This window comes from Saccopteryx bilineata, chromosome 5, assembly GCF_036850765.1.
Source record: "Saccopteryx bilineata isolate mSacBil1 chromosome 5, mSacBil1_pri_phased_curated, whole genome shotgun sequence".
Taxonomy (NCBI): domain Eukaryota; kingdom Metazoa; phylum Chordata; class Mammalia; order Chiroptera; family Emballonuridae; genus Saccopteryx; species Saccopteryx bilineata.
In genome coordinates, this window is record NC_089494.1 from 157,894,802 (window position 1) to 157,914,279 (window position 19,478).

Here is a 19,478-nt window from a genome sequence, read left to right on the forward strand (position 1 = left end):
TCACACCTTAAGGAACTAGAAAAAACAGGAACTAAGGCAACCCAAAGTAAGCAGAAAAAAGGAAATAGTAAAAATTAGAGCAGAACTAAATGAAATGGAGAACAAAAAAAGCTATAGAAAAAATTAATATAACAAAGACTTGGTTCTTTGAAAAGATCAGTAAAATTATCAAACCACTGACTAGACTTACTAAGGAAAAAAGAGGAAGGACTCATATAAACCAAATCTGAAATGAAATGAAAACTTACCATAGTCATCATAGATATCCAAAAGATCATAGTAGAATACTAAAAAATATTATATGCCACCAAATTCAACAAACTAGAGAAAATGGATAAATTTCTAGAAGTATACAATCTTCCTAGACTAAGCCACAAAGAAGTAGAAACCTTAAATAGACCGTAGGGAGGCAACAGAAACAACTATTAAAAACCTACCCAATGCTTGATCTCTGGTGGCGCAGTGGATAAAGCGTCGACCTGGGAACACTGAGGTTGCCAGTTCAAAACCCTGCACTTGTCTGCTCAAGGCATATATGGGAGTTGATGCTTCTTGCTCCTCCCCCCTTTCTCTCTCTCTCTCTTTCTCTCTTTCTCTCTCACTCTCTCTCTCCTCTCTAAAATGAATAAAAAATTTTTAAAAAAAATTTTTAAAACCTACCCCAAAACAAAATTCCAGGACCAGAAGATTACAGTAGTGAGTTCTACCAAACATTCAAAGAAGATTTGGTACCTATCATTTCTCAAAGTCTTTCAAAAAATAAAAGAAGCAATATTCCCCAACACGTTTTATGAGGCCAACAAAACTCTCCTACCAAAACCTGGCAAGGACAACACAAAAATAAAAACTGCAGACCAATATCTCTAATGAAAACAGATGCAAAAATCCTAAACAAGAGGAGGGAAAACCACCATCAGCTGTAGCATTTGTGGGGGTGATGGGGTGGATCAGCAATGGAGAGCTGGTTAACTGGAGGTGTTGTTTTTTTGAAAACTTAGTTTTTTTTGAAAACTCAGGTTTTTTTCCTCCTCCTTCAGGGAATGCAAGTCCCTGATACATTCAATGCACATCCTACAATATCCCTTGCACATCTGACATGGCTAAGCAGGCTCAGGTGCCCCTGGCAGCTGTCATCAAGCCACTGGCAAAGCTGCCTCCAGAAGAGGTTTCACCGTATATCGTCAACCATGGGGAATGTGGGCCTTTGCGCTGCAATCGCTGCAAAGCATACATGTGCCCTTTCATGCAGTTCATTGAGGGAGGGAGGCACTTCCAGTGCTGCTTTTGCATCTGTATCAATGATGTTCCCCCCCAGTATTTTCAACATCTGGATCATACCGGCAAACGTGTGGATGTTTATGACCGTCCTGAGCTATACCTCGGCTCTTATGAATTCTTGGCCACCGTGGATTACTGCAAGAACAATAAGTTCCCCAGCCCTCCTGCTTTCATATTCATGATTGATGTCTCATACAATGCTATCAGGAGTGGTCTTGTTAGGCTCCTCTGTGAGGAGCTCAAGTCACTTGTAGACTTTCTGCCCAGGGAGGGTGGAGCAGAAGAGTCAGCAATCCACGTTGGCTTTGTCACCTATAATAAGGTGCTGCACTTCTACAATGTGAAGAGCTCATTGGCCCAGCCACAGATGATGGTGGTATCTGATGTGGCTGACATGTTTGTGCCACTGCTAGATGGCTTCCTGGTCAATGTCAATGAGTCTCGAGCAGTTATCACCAGCTTATTGGATCAGATTCCAGAAATGTTTGCAGACACAAGAGAGACAGAGACAGTATTTGCCCCAGTTATCCAGGCTGGGATGGAAGCACTGAAGGCTGCCGAGTGTGCAGGAAAGCTGTTTCTGTTTCACACCTCCCTGCCCATTGCAGAGGCCCTAGGAAAACTGAAGAACAGAGATGATAGGAAATTGATCAACACAGACAAGGAGAAGACTCTGTTCCAGCCTCAGACAGGTATTTATCAGACTCTGGCCAAAGAGTGTGTGGCCCAAGGTTGCTGTGTAGATCTCTTCCTCTTCCCTAACCAGTATGTGGATGTGGCTACGCTCTGTTGTACCGCAGCTCACTGGTGGCTCTGTCTACAAATATGCTTGCTTTCAGGTAGAGAATGACCAGGAACGGTTCGTGAGTGACCTGCGTCGGGATGTACAGAAGGTTGTTGGCTTTGATGCTGTGATGCGGGTCCGGACAAGCACTGGTATCCGTGCTGTAGATTTCTTTGGGGCTTTCTACATGAGCAACACAACAGATGTGGAGCTGGCTGGGCTAGATGGGGACAAGATGGTGACTGTGGAATTCAAGCATGATGATCGGCTCAATGAAGAGAATGGAGCCCTCCTGCAGTGTGCCCTGCTCTATACCAGCTGTGCTGAGCAGCGACGGCTCCACATACACAACCTGGCCCTAAACTGCTGCACCCAGCTGGCTGATCTGTATCGAAACTGTGAGACTGACACGCTCATCAATTACATGGCCAAGTTTGCATACCGGGGGGTCCTGAACAGCCCTGTGAAGACTGTTCGTGATACCCTTATCACTCAGTGTGCCCAAATCCTAGCCTGTTACAGAAAGAACTGTGCCAGCCCCTCCTCTGCAGGACAGTTGATCCTTCCTGAGTGCATGAAGCTACTCCCAGTTTACCTGAACTGTGTGTTGAAGAGTGATGTCCTGCAACCTGGAGCTGAAGTCACTACTGATGACCGTGCCTATGTCCGAGTTCTGGTTACCTCCATGGACGTTGCTGAGACCAATGTCTTCTTCTATCCTCGTCTCCTACCGTTGACAAAGTCTCCCATTGAGAGTACCACTGAACCACCAGCAGTTCGAGCATCGGAAGAGCGTCTAAGCAATGGGGATATATATTTGCTGGAGAATGGGCTAAACCTTTTCATCTGGGTGGGAGCAAGTGTTCAACAGGGTGTTATCCAGAGCCTCTTCAGCGTCTCCTCCTTCAGTCAGATCACGAGTGGCTTGAGTATTTTGCCAGTTCTGGATAATCCTCTGTCCAAGAAGATGCGAGGCCTCATTGACAGCTTAAGGGCACATAGATCACGGTACATGAAGCTTATTGTGGTGAAGCAGGAGGACAAGCTGGAAATGCTATTCAAGCACTTCCTGGTGGAAGACAAGAGCCTGAGTGGGGGAGCATCCTATGTGGACTTTCTCTGTCATATGCATAAGGAGATTCGGCAACTACTGAGCTAGAGCAAGTGGATAAATGGCATAGGGTCCCAGGCCAGCTTCCAGAAAGTACCCCAGGAGAGCAAGGAAACCAGGACAGTTCCATATCTTCTAAGTTATATAAGCTGACCTGTCTCTTTGGGGGAGGGAGAGGTACAGGAGACACCTTTCTGGGCTCAAGTATCCTACCACTCTGTCATGTCCTGCTGATAGAAGGTGCCCCATCCCCTCACTTTGACCTCCTTTTCCTGCTAATCCTGTTGTAATGAATGTAGTTCCTCAATTCACTGTATATGATTCAGTGTTGGGGGATTTGGAGGCACCCAGATCCTGGCAATATTGTGTCCCTTTGGACCAACCGCCAAGAATGAGTAGGCAGGAGGGAGTGGGGAGCCCAGGATTACTATAGGGGAAGGGGCTTATTCAGCTCAGTGCCATCAACAACTTCCTATATTAGGGATAAAACATACAGGTGCACAAGAGCTGAGATATAGACCTTAGGTGGTGGAGAGCAAAGTGGTTGGTCCTTGGAGGGTGGTTGATTAGCTTTCTCTGCTTCCACTGGTTTTTTTCTCCTGCAATGATTGGTGATCACTCCGTGGATAGAGGCACGTTGTCAGGGGTGAATGAGACTGGTAACTGAGTTGCAAAGTATATTAAGACCTGAGAGAGGTACGAGACTCCTTTCCAGCTGGAGAGGCCCCAACACTGGATGGTTCTGTAGGAAGCCTGGTCATCAACTTGCAATACCTCACAGAGCCAGCCCATATCCCACTCTGAGCCCCCACTGGAAACACTGCTTCTCCAAGCTGGGGTTGTTGGGAGGAGAGAGGCAGAGGTGGCCAGAGCTCTGTTCTCTCCTCCCGGGACACCACTCGGGCTTTGGTATTGACATTATCTTCCAACCCAAACTGGCTGGAGCAGGACAAGGGCTAGGTTGATAGTGGCCAGGCTTGCCTGCTCCCAGCCTGGGATGACCTACTCTGGACCTCTCATTTCTCTTCATTGGTTTATTTTTCAATGCATCTTTAATTTGTAAAGAAATAAAATAAATTAAGATGTATTAGAAGAAAAAAAGAAAAAAAAATCCTAAACAAAATACTAGTATATCAAATACTACAACAACACATTAAAAACATAATACATCACAATAAAGTGGGATTTATTCCAGGAGCACAAGGATGGTTCAACATATGGAAATCAATCAACATAATACACCACATCAACAAAACAAAGAACAAAAATTATATGATCCTAACAATAGATGCAGAAAAGGCATTTGATAAAAATACAACATCCCTTTATGTTTAAAACACTCAATAAAATCAAAATAGAAGTACCACAACATAATAAGGGCCTTATATAACAAACCATCAGCTTTTATCATACTAAATGGTGAAAAGAATGATGGCCTTTCCTCTAAAATAAGGAATGAGACAAAGCTGCCCACTCTCTCCACTCTTATTCAAAATAGTTCTGAAGTTTTAGCCAGAATGACCTGCCAAGGGAAAGAAAAGGCATTTATGTCAGGAAAGAAGTAAAGGTATTGCCTTTTGCAGATGATATGATCCTGTATATAGAAAACCCCAATGAATCCACCAAAAACCTATTACAAACAATAAACCAATACAGTAAAGTCACAAGATACAAAATCAATATACAAAAGTCTATTTCTTTTCTATATGTCAACAATGAAACTTTGGAGAGTGAACTAAAAAAAATTATTTTTACAATTGCAACAACAAAAAAATAAAGTTACATAGAATAAACTTAAAGGATGTGAAGGACCTATATACTAAACACTACAAAATGTTATTGAAAGAAATTGAAAAAGACACAATGAAATGGAAAAATATTCCATGTTCATGGATTGAAAAGATAGATCAACGTAATTAAAATGGCCATATTACTCAAAGCAGTATACAAATTTAATGCAATCCCCATCAAAATTGCAATGTGGGTTTTTTTTGCAATGTTATTTTTTAAAGAAATAAAACAAAAAATCACCAGGCATGTATGGAACCATAAAAATTCCTGAATAGTCCAAGCAATCTTGAGGAAAAAGAAAGAAGTCAGAGATATTAAACTACCTGACTTCAAATTATACTATAAAGCCAAAATAATCAATACTACATGAAATTTGCAGAAAAACAGACCTACATACCAATGAAACAGAATCAAGAGCCCAGAAATAAAACCACATAGATAGGAACAAATAATCTTCAACAAATGAGACAAAAACAGACAATGGAGAAAAGAAATCCTCTTCAATAAGTGGTGCTAGGAAAATTAAAAAACCAAATACAAAAGAATAAAACTTGACTACAGTTTGTCCACTTTCACAAAATTAATTCAAATTAATCAAATATCTAAATATAAGATCTGAAACAATAACTCACATAGAAGAAAACATAGGTACTAAGCTCATGAACCTTGGCCATAGAGAACAATTTATGAATTTGACCCCAAAGGTAAGGGAAGTGAAAGCAAAAATAAAAGAATGGGACTATACCAAACTAAAAATGTTTGGTACAGCAAAAGAAATTGACAACAAAACAAGTAGGCAGTCAATCAAATGGGAGATGATATTTGTAAACAACAGCTCCAAAAAGGGGTTAATATCCAAAATAGATAAAGAACTCACAAAATTCAGCAACGAACAAGCAAACAATCCAATTAAAAAGTGGAGAGAGAACCTGAACAGACACTTCTTCCAAGAAGACGTACAAATGGTCAACAGGTATATGAAAAGATGCTCGTCTTCACTAGCTGTTTGAGAAATGCAAATCAAAACTACAATGAGAAACCACCTCACACCAGTTAGATTGGCTATTATCAACAAGACAGATAATAATAAGTGTTGGAGAGGCTGTGGAGAAAAAGAAACCCTCAATACTGCTGGTGGAAATGCAAGTTAGTACAACCATTATGGAACAAAGTGTAGTGGCTCCTCAAAAAATTAAAAATAGAATTACCGTATTAACCAACATTTCCTCTACTGGGTATATACCACCAAAATTCGAAAACATTGGTATGTAAAGACACATGCACCCCCATGTCATCGCAGCATTATTCACAGTGGCCAAGACATGGAAACCACCAAACTGTCCTTCAATAGAGGATTGGATAAAAAAGATGTGATACATATATACAATGGAATACTACTCAGCCATAAGAGATGATGACATAATGACAGTTACGACATCATGGATGGACCTTATATTCATCCTTATCATGGATGAACATTATATTGAATGAAACAATTAAATCAGAAAAAGCTAAAAACTGTATGATTTCACATAGGTGGGCTATAAAACTCAGACTTATGGACATAGAAAAAAGTGAAGTGGTTACCAGGTAGAAGAGAACCTGGGGAGTGGGAAGGGGACTTGAATAAATGGGGAATTGGGGACAGGGTGGGTTGAAAGGACTAAAGAGGGACAAATATAAGGTGACAGAAAATGATTTGACTTTGGTTGATGAGTATACAACATAATAAATAGTTCAACTGCTATAGAAATGTTCACCTAAAACCTATGTACTCTTATTGATCAATGTCACCCTATTAAAGTTAATTTTCTTAATAAAATCTTTAAATGATTAATAAAAAAATGGTTGTACCTGTTTACATTCCCACCAACAGTGAATGAGAGTTCCTTTTCTCCACAGCCTTTCCAACACTTGTTATTACCTGTCTTGTTGATAATAGCTGACATAACAGGTATGAGGTGGTATCTCATTGTAGTTTTGATTTGCATTTCTCCAATAGCTAGTAAAGATGAGCACTTTTTCATATATCTGTTGGTCATTTGTATGTCTTCTTGGAGGAAGAGTCGGTTAAGGTTCTCTCCCATTTTTTTTTTTTTTTTTGTATTTTTCTGAAGTTGGAAACAGAGAGGCAGTCAGACAGACTCCCACATGTGCCCGACCGGGATCCACCCGGCATGCCCACCAGGGGGCAATGCTCTGCCAATCTGGGGCATTGCTCTGTTGTAACCAGAGCCATTCTAGCACCTGAGGCAGAGGCCACAGAGCCATCCTCAGTGCCCAGGCCAACTTTGCTCCAATGAAACCTTGGCTGCGGGAGGGGGAGAGAGAGACAGAGAAGAAGGAGAGGGGGAGGGATGGAGAAGCAGATGGGCGCTTCTCCTGTGTGCCCTGGCCGGGAATCGAACCCAGGACTCCTGTACACCAGGCTGGTGCTCTACCACTGAGCCAACCGGTCAGAACCTCTCTCCCATTTTTAATTGGATTATTTGTTTTTTTGTTGCTGAGCTTTGTGAGTTATTTATATATTTTGAATATTAACCCCTTATTGGAGCTCTTATTTGCAAATATCATCTCCCATTTAGTTGGCTGATTTTTGTTTTGTTCTCAGATTCTTTTGCTGTGCAGAGCTTTTTAGTTTGATATAATCCCATTCACTTATTTTTCCCATTACTTCTCTTGCCTTTAGAATCAAATTCATAAAATGTTCTCTACAGCCAAGTCTATAAGTTTAGTACCTATGTTTTCTTTTACCTAAGTTACTGTTTCAGGTCTTATATTTAGGTCTTTGATCCATTTTGAATTAATTTTTCTGCAAAGGGACAAACTCTAATCAAGTTTTCTTCTTTTGCATGTAGCTTTCCAATTTTCCCAGCACCACTTATTGAAGAAGTTTTCTTTTCTTCATTGTGTGTTTTTGTCTCCTTTGTTGAAAATTATTTGTCCAAATATATGTGCTTTTACTTTTGGGCTCTTGATTCTGTTTCATTGGTCTGTATGTCTGTTTTTCTGCCAATAGCATGCTGTTTTCATATTGTGGTTCTGCAGTATAATTTGTGGTCAGGTAGTGTGATACCTTCAGTTCCATTATTTTTTCTCAGAATTGATTTGGATATTTGAGGTTTTTTAATGGTTCTACACAAACCTGGTCATTTTTTTTTCTATTTCTGTAAAAATAAATGAGGATTGCATTAAATTTGTATATTGCTTTGGGTAATATGGCCATTTTAACTATGTTGATTCTTCCAATCCATGAACATGGAATATTTTATCATTTTATTGTGTCTTTTTAAATTTTTCTCAATTTTTCTCAATAATGCTTTGTAGTTTTTAGTATATAGGTCTTTCACATGCTTTGTTAAGTTTGTTCCTAGGTATTTTATTTTTTTGATGTTGTAATTGTAAAGGAACTTTTTTTAGTTCATTTTCTGATGTTTCATTATTGACATATAGGAAAACTGTAGACTTTTGTATTTTGATTTTGTATTTGCAACTTTACTATTTTTTTTTTGTTTCTAATAGTTTTTTAGTGGAGTCTTTGAAATTTTCTATGTATAGGGTCATGTTATCTACAAAAAAGTGAGACCTCTGTTCTTTTTTCCCAATGTAGATTTCTTTTATTTATTTGTTTTCTTGCCTGATTGCTTTGGCTAAGGTTCTGGTACTATGTGGAATAAGAGTGGAGAGAGTGGTCAACCTTATCTTGTTCCTGACTTCAGAGAAAAAGCCTTCAGTTTTTCATTATTTAGTATGATATTGGCTAATGGTTTGTCACATATGGCATTTATTATGTTGAGGTACTTTCCTTCTATACACATTCTATTGAGTATTTTAAACATAAATGAATGTTTGAATGCCTTTTCTGCATCTATTGAGAGAATCATGATTTATCCTTTGTTTTGTTGATGTGGTATATTGCATTGATTGATATAAATATGTTAAATTATCCTTTTGCTCCTGGAATGAATCCCACATAATCATGATGTATTATTTTTAGTGCATTTTTGTATTCAATTTGCTAGTATTTTGTTTTGATATTTTGAATCTGTATTCATTAGAAATATCAATCTGTAGTTTTATTTTTTGTATTGTTCTTGCCAGTTTTTGATAACAAAATTATATAGGCCTCATAAAATGTGTTAAGAAGTATAGCTTCTTCTATTTTTTGGAGGACTTTGAGAGGAATATGTACCAAATATTCTTTGAATGTTTGGTAAAATTCACAAGTGTAGCCATCTGGTCCTGGGTTTTTATTTTTAGGGAGATTTTTGATACTTGTTTCTATTTTCTCCCTACTTATGAGATTATTTGGGTTTTTTACTTCTTCATAACTCAGTCTAGAAAGATTGTATAGTTCTAGGAACTTATTAATTTCTTCTAGATTGTTAAATCTGGTAAAATATACTTTTTATAGTATTCTAGTATGATCTTTTGTATATCTATGATGTCTGTGATAATTTCTCCTCTTTTATTTTGGATTTAATTTATGTGAATTTTTTCTGTTTTTTTCCTTACTGAGTCTAACCAGGAATTTGTCAATTTTATTGACCTTTTCTTTTTTTTCTTTACTTTCTTTTCTTTCCTTTGTAAGAAAGAGACAGAGAGAAGGACAGATAGGGACAGACAGACAGGAAGGGAGAGAGATGAGAAGAATCAGTTCTTCATTGTGACACCTTAGTTGTTCATTGATTGCTTTCTCATATGTGCCTTGACCAGAGGGCTAGAGCAGAGTGAGTAATTTCTTGCTCAAGACAGCAACCTTGGGTTCAAGACAGCAACCTTAGGCTTCATGCCAGTGACCTTTGGGCTCAAGCCAGTAACCCCATGCTTAAGTTGGGTGAGCTTGCACTCAGGTTGGTGACCTTGGGGGTTCAAACCTGGGTCCTCTACCCATGACACCACCACATGGTCAGGCAATTTTATTAATCTTTTCCAAGAACCTGTTCTTTATTGTATTAATTTTTTCTATAGCATTTTTGTTTTTTATTTTATTTAGTTCTGCTCGAATTTTTACTATTTTCTTTCTCTGCTGACTTTGGGTTGCTTTTGTTCTTTATCTAGTTCTTTATGATGTGGTCTTAGGTTGCTTACTTGGGATCTTTCTCATTTCTTGATATAAACCTGTAATGATATAAAACTCCCCTCTTATTACTGCTTTTGCTGCATCCCCAAAATTTTTATATTTTGTATTATCATTCTCATTTCTCTGTGTTTATCTTTTGATCTCTGCTTTTATTTCTCCTTTGACCCACTCATTTTTTAGAAGTATGTTATTTAATTTTTTTTACTTCCTTTTTTGCCATTTAATTCTCATTTCAAAGACTTATGGTCAGAAAATATGCTTGGTATAATTTCAATTTTCCTGAATTTGTTGTGATTAGTTTTATGGGCCAAAATATGCTTTACCCTTGAGAATGTTCCATGCACACTGGATAAAATGTATAATCTGATGTTTTGAAATAACATGTCCATAAATGTCTATTATTTTCATTTGATGTAGTGTGTCATTTAAGGCCAATATTTCTTTATTGATTTTTTGTTTGTGTGATTTATTAAAGCTCTCAATGATGTGTTGAGATCTTCAAGTTTTTGTCAATTTCTATTTTTAGGTTAGTCAGTAGATGTCTTATAATTTGGTGCTCACTGCTTTGGTACACATATATTAAGAAGTGTTATATCTTCTTGATACAGTATCTTCTTTATCACTATAAAATGTACAATTTTGTATCCTGTTACTGTTGTGTTGAAGTCAGCATTGTCAGATATTAGTATGACTATACTTGCTTTTTGGGGGGTATTATTTGCTTAAAGAATAATTTTTAAACCTGTCACTTTGAGTCTACTTTTGTCCTTGAAGCTTAGATGTGCCTCTTGAAGGAAGCATATGGTTGAGCTTTTTTTGGGGGGGGGGTCCAATCTGCTACTCTGTGCCTCTTTATTGGTGAGTTTAATTCATATACATTTAGGGGAATTAACATATGAGGATTTTCTATAGCCATTTTATGTTTTGTTTTCTGGTAACTCTGTGTCCCCTTTGAATGGTTTTTGCCTTTTTTTTCTGTCAGTTGTTTTTGTTAGATGGTATTCCATACTTCTTTTCACTGTTTATTTGTTTTTTAAGCTATTTGTTTCAGTATTTTTTTCCTCAGTGGTTGCCATCATGTTATTAAGAAAAACGTTGTTATATATACAAACGTCCTTTGTCTTATGAGTGCTTCTGCACTCCATCCTCCTTTGTAACTGCAGATCTTTATCCCTTTTATGTTTTTGTCACAGATTATGCTTATTTTTATTGTGACCTTGTTGGAGCTTTTACTTGTAGTTTTGTTTTGTCTGTATCCAGTAGAATAATCCCCTATTTCCTACAGTGGGATTTTTCTGGTGATAAATTTCCTCAGTTTCTGTATATCTGCCAAAGTTTTTATTTCTTATTTATATTTGAAGAATAACTTTGATGGATATAGTATTCTGGCTGGTAATTCTTCTCTTTCATAACTTTTAATGTTTGGGTCCACTTTCTTCTGGATTGTAAAGTTTCCACTGAGAAGTCTGATGATAACCTAATGGGCCTTCCTCCATATATTATACTCTTCTATTCCCTAGCTGCCTTGAGAATTCTTTCTTTGTCATTAATTTTTGACAATTTTATTACAATACACCTTGTAGAAGGTCCATTTGGATTGAGGTAACTCAGCATTGGTTTCGAGAATCTAACTTCATAGGCTTGAGAAATTCTCATCAATTATTTGTTTGAATAGGCTCTCCATTCCTGTCTTCTTCTCTTCTTCTTCTGATATACCCATTATTGTTATATTGCTCTTTCTGATGGAGTTATCCAATTCTTGTACAGCTCTCTCATTTTTTTTTAAATTTGTGATTCTCTCTCTTCTTCTTTCTGTAACACCTGTAGTTGCCTGTCTTTGATATCACTGATTCTGTCTGGCATATTGTATTAACTAAATTGCTACCTCATTTTTCAATTCATGTATTGATTTCTTGATCTCTGTTTTTAAAGTGTTAAACTCCTTGGTGAAGTATTTGAGTTTTCTTCATTAGTTATTTTTTTAGCTCATTATATTGCCTATCAATGTTTTCTCTCATCTGATTATTTTCAGAACTTCAGTTTTGAATTCACTATCATTTAACTTCATGGTTTCTATGTAATAGCAATTGTTTTCTAGAGTTTTTAATTTTCTTTCTGAATTATGTGTTTCTCTTGTGGAGCTATGATATTCATTTTCTTCTTTTTTAATGGCATTTGAGAGTAGTCTTGCTATAAAATCTAACAAAAAATAAATAAATAATACAATAAAAATACAATGAAAAATATAAAAAATTTAAAAATAATGAAAAGGAAAAACCCCTCAAAATGAAGAAAACCAAAAAATACTCACAGAAAATAAGAAATATATATATATATTAAATAATATGAAATTTAAAAGAGAGAGAGAGATCTCCACCTTATCTCTGGTGGCACAGTGGACAAATCATAGACCTGGAATGCTGAGATCACTGGACTGAATCCCTGGGCTTATCCTGTCAAAGTGCATACAGGAAGAAACTACTATGAGTTGATGCTTTTTCTTTCTCCCCTCTCTTTCTTTCTGTCCTTATCTCTCTTTTACTCTCCCATCTCCCTCTAAAAGTCAAGAAATAAAATCTAAAAAACAAAAAAGATAGATTTCAGTTTTGAGATGTTTTTCTGTTTTCTCCCAGTAAGTGACACTGTATTACAGGTTTTAGCTCTGTGAAATTCCTGAGCTAGCCTCTTTTGAGATGTTGCTATGGCAATGATGGAGGTGGAGCTGAAATTGCAATGACTGCTTTAGCAATGGTGATCTCAGGCCTCTGGCTACTCCTCCCCATGTCTCAACAGACCAGGGCACCAGGCCCAGAGCACTTTTTTTCTCATGGGAGAGAGTGGCTCTGGATAGCTAGTTGTGGGTTCTGTCTCTGCCACTCTCTATAACCCATAAGGTGAGGGAGGTATAATTTTGGAGGCTGGGGGGCTAGACTTTGTTTTTCTTTGTTTCTTTCTGAGTGTAAGCTGCTGGCACACTGTGGGAACACTGGCCATGACCCCTTATTCTGCCACTGCTTTAATTTACTCTCTCCCACACTGCCCCTCAATTTTACTGTTAGTTCTGACAGAAGGAGACCCTCTCACTCCAGGCTTCTCTTTTATCTGGAGCTCTAGCAGAGAAAAATCCAGACAACCCCGACCTCTCTCTTCTCTGGAGCCAAATTCAAATGCATCTTACTTACTGCCCTTCCCTCTCAACTCTTTTTACCTTTAGTCCAGTCAGTGTGCAGATCTTTCAGGCATGCCTGCGAATCCAGCTGGGGTTCCTTCACTGCATTATAGCTGTTCAATTTGTTAGAATTTCAAGGGAGAGAGTAAGGGTATATCTCATGCTGCCATTATTCTGATGCCATCCCTTCTCAATAAATTCAATTTAAAAAGTTATATCATCAATTCAAGAGCTCAGCAATGACAACAACAGTAACAATAATAGTAATAGTAATCCATTGCCATTCAATATGCCATAAATGACTCTTGTGTCATTGTGGTATAGTATAGGTGAAAGAAAGGATGAATATGGGGTATGTAACTATTCTTATATGAGAGAAATACCATCCTCTATTGAGAAAGTATATCTCCATAACTTTCATTATGCATAAAACATTGCTATGGGTATGCACTAATCTGTTTTCACCAAGAAAATTCCTACGTAACTTCTTGGAAATCTTAACATTAGGAAGAGGAATGACCTTGTTAAGAGTTATATTTATCTAGTCACTGAAACTCCCATATTAAAATTAATAAGGTAACTTTTTAATTTATACAGGGGTGGCAAAGGTAAGTTTATAGTTGTTTGTATGGAAAATAATTCAATAATTAATAAATAATAATACAAGAATAAAGTTTTTGCTTCATGTACTCACAACCATAAGCCTACTTTTGCTAACTCCTCTATATGTCTTATATCATATAAAATCAATATGAATCAAATCATATTTGATTTTACTAATGAAATCCAGTTTTTAAACCTAAATCTAAAGAAATGAACCTTAGTTCCTGGTAAAATTATGAAGCCATGCCACCACCTTTGATCACCAGCCTTCTCTCATATCCTCCAACATAAAGATAATTTCTCTTCAAGCAAAGTTTTAACAAAGATTCTTATTTAAAAGTTACTGTATGGCCCTCACCACTTGGCTCAGTGGTAGAGCATCAGCCTGCTGTGTGGAAGTTCCAGGTTTGATTACTGGTCAGAGCATACAGGAAATGTGCCCATCTGCTTCTCCACCCCTCTTCCTCTTGCTTCTCTCTCTCTCTCTCTCCCCCTCTCTTCCCCTCTTGCAGTCATAGCTCGATTACAGCAAGTTGGCCCAGGCACTAAGGATGGCTGCATGGCCTCTTCCTTAGGTGCTAAGAAGAGCTTGGTTGCTGAGCAACAGAGCAAAACCCCAGATGGGCAGAGCAATGCCCCCTAGTCAGTTTTCTGGGTGGATACTCATCGGGATGCTTGAGAGAGTCTGTCTCTTCCTTTCCTCCTCTCACTGAATAAGCAACAACAACAAAAGGTTTTTTTGTGGAACTACTCATTTTATTAAAGAAATCCTAAGAGTACCTACCATTTGCATAAGGCAAAAACATTCTCTAATAAGTCACAGGCTACAATATTTTTACAAATGACCCAGTTATTCCTCTTTTGAAAAATATACATATATTTAGTGAGAGAATGGGGAGGCAGAGACAGACTCCTGCATGCATCCTGACCGGGATACAAATGGCAAGTCCACTACTAGAGGGCAATGCTCTGGCCATCAGGGGCCCTTGCTCCATTGCAAATGGAGCATACTTTTAGCACCTGAGGTAGAGGCCAAGGAGCCATCCTTATCTCCCAGGACCAACTTGCTCCAATCGAGCCACGGCTGCAGGAAGGAAAGTGAAGAGAGAGAGAGAGAGAGAGAGAAGCGAGAGGGAGAGGGGTGGGGAAGCAGATGGGTGCTTCTCCTGTGTGCTTGGACTGAGAATCAAACCTGGGACATCCACACACTGGGCTGATGCTCTACCACCAAGCCAACTGACCAGGGTCTTAAAATTTTTAAACAATCATCATTAAAAAATTTATAATCACACATATAAACATTTTTTTATAATTATATGAAAAAAACCCAGAAAAGGTTACCTGAAGCAAAATAAAACCTTTTATTCACAGCAGAAAGAAAAGTTATTTAGGACTTACAAGTACTTTTGTGATTTTAAGCCAGCTCTGGGGCATGTTAAATCTTAAGGTATCACTGCAGACACTCTGTACAGAATAAAACTGTGAGTTTGAACCTGTATCTGTAAACAGAAACCACCTGAGGCAGAGGTTTTAATAATCTTCTAGCACTGTAAATATCACTTAATGCTCTTTCCTGATTTTGCACTCAGCGTAGAGTTCTAGGCATTGTGCAAAGTTGTATTGAATAGTTGTGATTGCTCCTTATTATCTTAGAAATAGTTTATAAACACAATCATATTTACAAATCACACTAATGGAGAGAAAAAGAGTAAATCTTCTCTTGTTTATCTCTGAGTGTATCTATGAACAATGCAGATTTTGACAAGGTCAGCATTGTAGGAAGCTGTCTTCTCTTTTTCAATTTGCCAGACAATACTTCATGATGCTGCTTAGAAGAAAGGAAAGGGATTGACTATTGAGTAAATTGCTTTTTTATTTTTATATTGGAGACTGTAAGTCATTCAACAGACATGCTTACACAGAACAACCCATGATAACAGGCAAAGAGAGGGAGAACATCATTCTATAAATGCAGATGTGTGAGAAAACATACTTATTTAGACATCCACAGAAGATGTGAGCCCTGTACTCAAGATGAAATAAAAATTTAAAAAAAATCTTTTGTTGCCTCTTCCAAGAAACCCTCCTCCAAAAAATGTTTTACTCATCTGAATACATGTTTAGAAGATGGTCTTGTGCATGATATCTAAATAGATATTATAGAAAAAGTACAGATATAGAACCTGAAAGTCAATAGAACCCTGCAGAGAGCATGACAAAGGATAGAATTCAGTATCGGTGTCCTTTGAGTTTTTATTAGTTCTGCTCCATGGCCAAGCCTCTGTTTGTTAGCATGAGAAAGTGCAATTTGTTTTGTTCACATAATTATTACTGGGCAATAAAGCATTACTTGGCTCTTGTCTCTGTCCTTCAGAGCCGTACACCTAACATTCCTATGCATTACTTTTCTCATCTATTAAATGGGTATAATAATGTATACCTTCCCAGACAGTAGACAGTTTGAGAGAAGATATATGTAGTGACTTCAGTGTAGTGCCTACTAATGTAAATTCTCAATAAATGGAAGTTGTCACTAATAACGATTCAGGAAGACTTCATCTATTCCCTGTGTTTCCTCTCTGCACATTATATCATGACTTTAAAAAAGAAAAAGATATAAGAAGTTGCTAGTTTTCCTTTCTGATAGTTTATTCACCTGTAAAATGAAGCTAGCAGTCCAGAAAGCATATTTAAATCAGAGATAACAGTTATATTTGTAAACCATGTGAGACCACATGTGAGAGGGACATCCTAAATTACATCCTTGGTACTTTAGTAAAAATACAATGCTGATTTGGAAGTAAATTTTCATTTCATTTATATAACACAAAATACTCTTCTGTAAGACATAGTATATTCACAAAGTCTTCCTTCATTGCTAGGGATTGTTAATGTAACACAAAAAATCTACAGCACAGAAATTAACTGTCACTATGCACTTGTAGCTTCATAAAAGGGTCCCCCAAAAAAACCTGTTAGAAAGTTCAGAAATCAAAGAACAAGATAAATGGATAGCTCAAAATTAGAGGATTTTAATGTGTATTTTCTTCCTCATTGCTTTACTGTTTCTTATGCAAGGACTCAATATTAGAGAAATTTGTTCAGAAATATCTATATTTTGGCAACTCTGTTTTGCCAGATTAGATATGTATGTAAATCTTCTTATGCAAGCAGTTAGTAAAAACTGATGATGGCTATAATAGTGAAAGGAAACTCAGTAAAAAAAAATTTTACAATCAAAATTCTCATAATGTCAATAGATTATATGCATGATTCATGATTTGAACCCTTCAAAATACATGCAGTAGTTTAGTTTTATAAATACCATTTCAAACACATTCTGTACTCTTTCTAAAAATTAATTTTAAAATATTAAGAAATAAAGTTGGTATATTAAAAGGTTTGGAGACTTGAAAATCAGAAGACAAAGTCTGTGTTTTATACCATTTAAATGAAATTTGGAGACAACTAAAGGGAATTTTCTACCTTATCTAACCTACATCAGAGGACAAAAGAGTGGATAGTCCGGACTTTAAGCAGTGACCTATAAGATTAAAAAGAAGACTCTGTCGCAATTTTATCATTACTTGTAAGTGATAAAGTGCCAAAAGACAGGCTTGTGGCAGTAGCAATATATTTTCTTCGAGGCAGTAAAATCATCAACAAAGTGTCTGTATACGTGAAGTCTTGCTGGAATATAAAAGCAATTTTCCAGAGCCCTGTAGCTTAATTCTACTGTTTTCGTCAAGAACGAATATTCTAGATCACAATTTTCAGTGACTGATTGTAGTGGACACAACTTGAAAAATGGATGAGGAAGCTACTCAAATGATTGCAGAACAAGGGTCCAATACTATCAATAGCAGTATTTGCATTTATCTAAAAAGAGATTAAATGCTAATAGGTCTGCTGTACACTTGTCTGCATGGCATCCTTGAATGCTCTTTCTGTTAAATTAAAGTAGAAAAAGTGCAAGATTACAATAAAGCAAAGTAGAACAAACTATAAGTAAAACAAATCTAAGTAAAAGTTTAAGGGGATGTTACATAATAATACAAAAAAATGTACACATTAGAATAAAACATTGACTTTTAAATATTCCATTATTTAAAAATAAAACACCACTAAAAATATAAATGCCACTTAATTATATCATATTCAACAAGTGATACAAGTAGTCTAAGTTTTCAAGTTTAAGGCAAATCCAAAAATGAAAAATATTACCATATCACCTTTGAGTATTTAAATCCAGTTAAGACCAAAGGCACTTTTAACTATTTAAATTCTCAACAGCTTTTAATGGATAATTTTATGGCCAATAGTTACTTGTGTAGAATGTTCCTTAAAAAGAATAATAACTGATCCTGACCAGTTGGCTCAGTGGTAGAGTGTCAGCCTGGCTTATGGACATGCCAGGTTCGATTCCTGGTCAGGGCACCCTTGAGAAGTGACAATCTATTTCTTCCCTTCTCACTCTCCCCTTGTCTCCTTCTTATCCTCTGGAAGCCAGTGGCTTGATTGTTTCAACCATCAGTCCTAGGCACTAAGGATAGCTCGTTTTGACCACACACATGAATTCAGGCACTAAAAATAGCTTGATTGATTCTAGTATTGCCCCTAGATGGAGGTTGCCAGGTGGATCTGGTTGGAGCACATGCAGGATTCTGTCTCACTATCTCCCCTCTTCATACTTAAGAAAGAAAGAAAGAAAAGAAAGAGTAATAACTTATGTGTGAAGAAATAATCAAGTTATCATGGGTCAGACATTAATTGTTCTCTCTGCTCTTTTGTTCCACTTACTGTCATTAAGTAACTAGAGGTTTGCTTTTCTTTGAGAGAGTCTTTTTGATGGTGATGCCACCATGGGGCATACAAAACTGAGAATCTCAAATTAGAGTCTGATATTCATTTTATGACATGCATAAGTGTGTGTACTTAAGATATTTTCAGGGGTACTTGAATGGTTGTTTTAGAAGCACACAGGGGATAGTAAATGTCGGGAGACATAAAAGGATTGTAATACACAGGGGAAAAGGAATAGCAGAGTATTGATGGCCTAACAACTTTAACTCAAATACTTTGGAAGATATCAAAGAGAAAATAATGGTATAGAATTCACAGAAATTAATATGTTTCAATTAATTGAGGTTTTAGAACACTTTTAAGGAAGACCTTATTTTAATCCTTAACTTTGAAGATATTTCTAATAGAAAATGTTTTTGTATCAATTAGCATAGTATTATAGTTCCATATTTCATTTTTGTGATGATTTAAAGTCTTATAAAAAAGCTCATTCTGCACCTCAATTATTACTGTAAAACTACTACAAGTTAGGGAAAAGGGTGTAGAAGATTGGATTAATGTAGATAGAACCAGAACATCCTTAAGAAGTTGATTATGTCATAAACCCTTAGTGTTACTTTCCTTTTTGGAGATTTGCTTTCTGGTTTTTAAAAACAATATTGTGAAAAGATTCTTGTTCACTGAGTATTCTTATCTTTCAAAGTTTCACTTATCTAGAAAAACATGATATGGAGAAACAAGCATCTTGAACTTGTGAAACATTATTTTAACCACACATTTGAAAATCTTGCTTACACAGGTAACAGATTTTAACGATGAAGCTAAAACAATAGTCAGGTTTACCCAAGACACTATC

General features: G+C 36.8%; 1 pseudogene; it reads left to right on the top strand.

Moving 5' to 3' along the window:
* The first annotated feature begins 937 nt into the window (after window positions 1-937).
* LOC136306574 (protein transport protein Sec24C pseudogene) lies at window positions 938-4,243 on the top strand (annotated as a pseudogene).
* The last annotated feature ends 15,235 nt before the right edge of the window (window positions 4,244-19,478 follow it).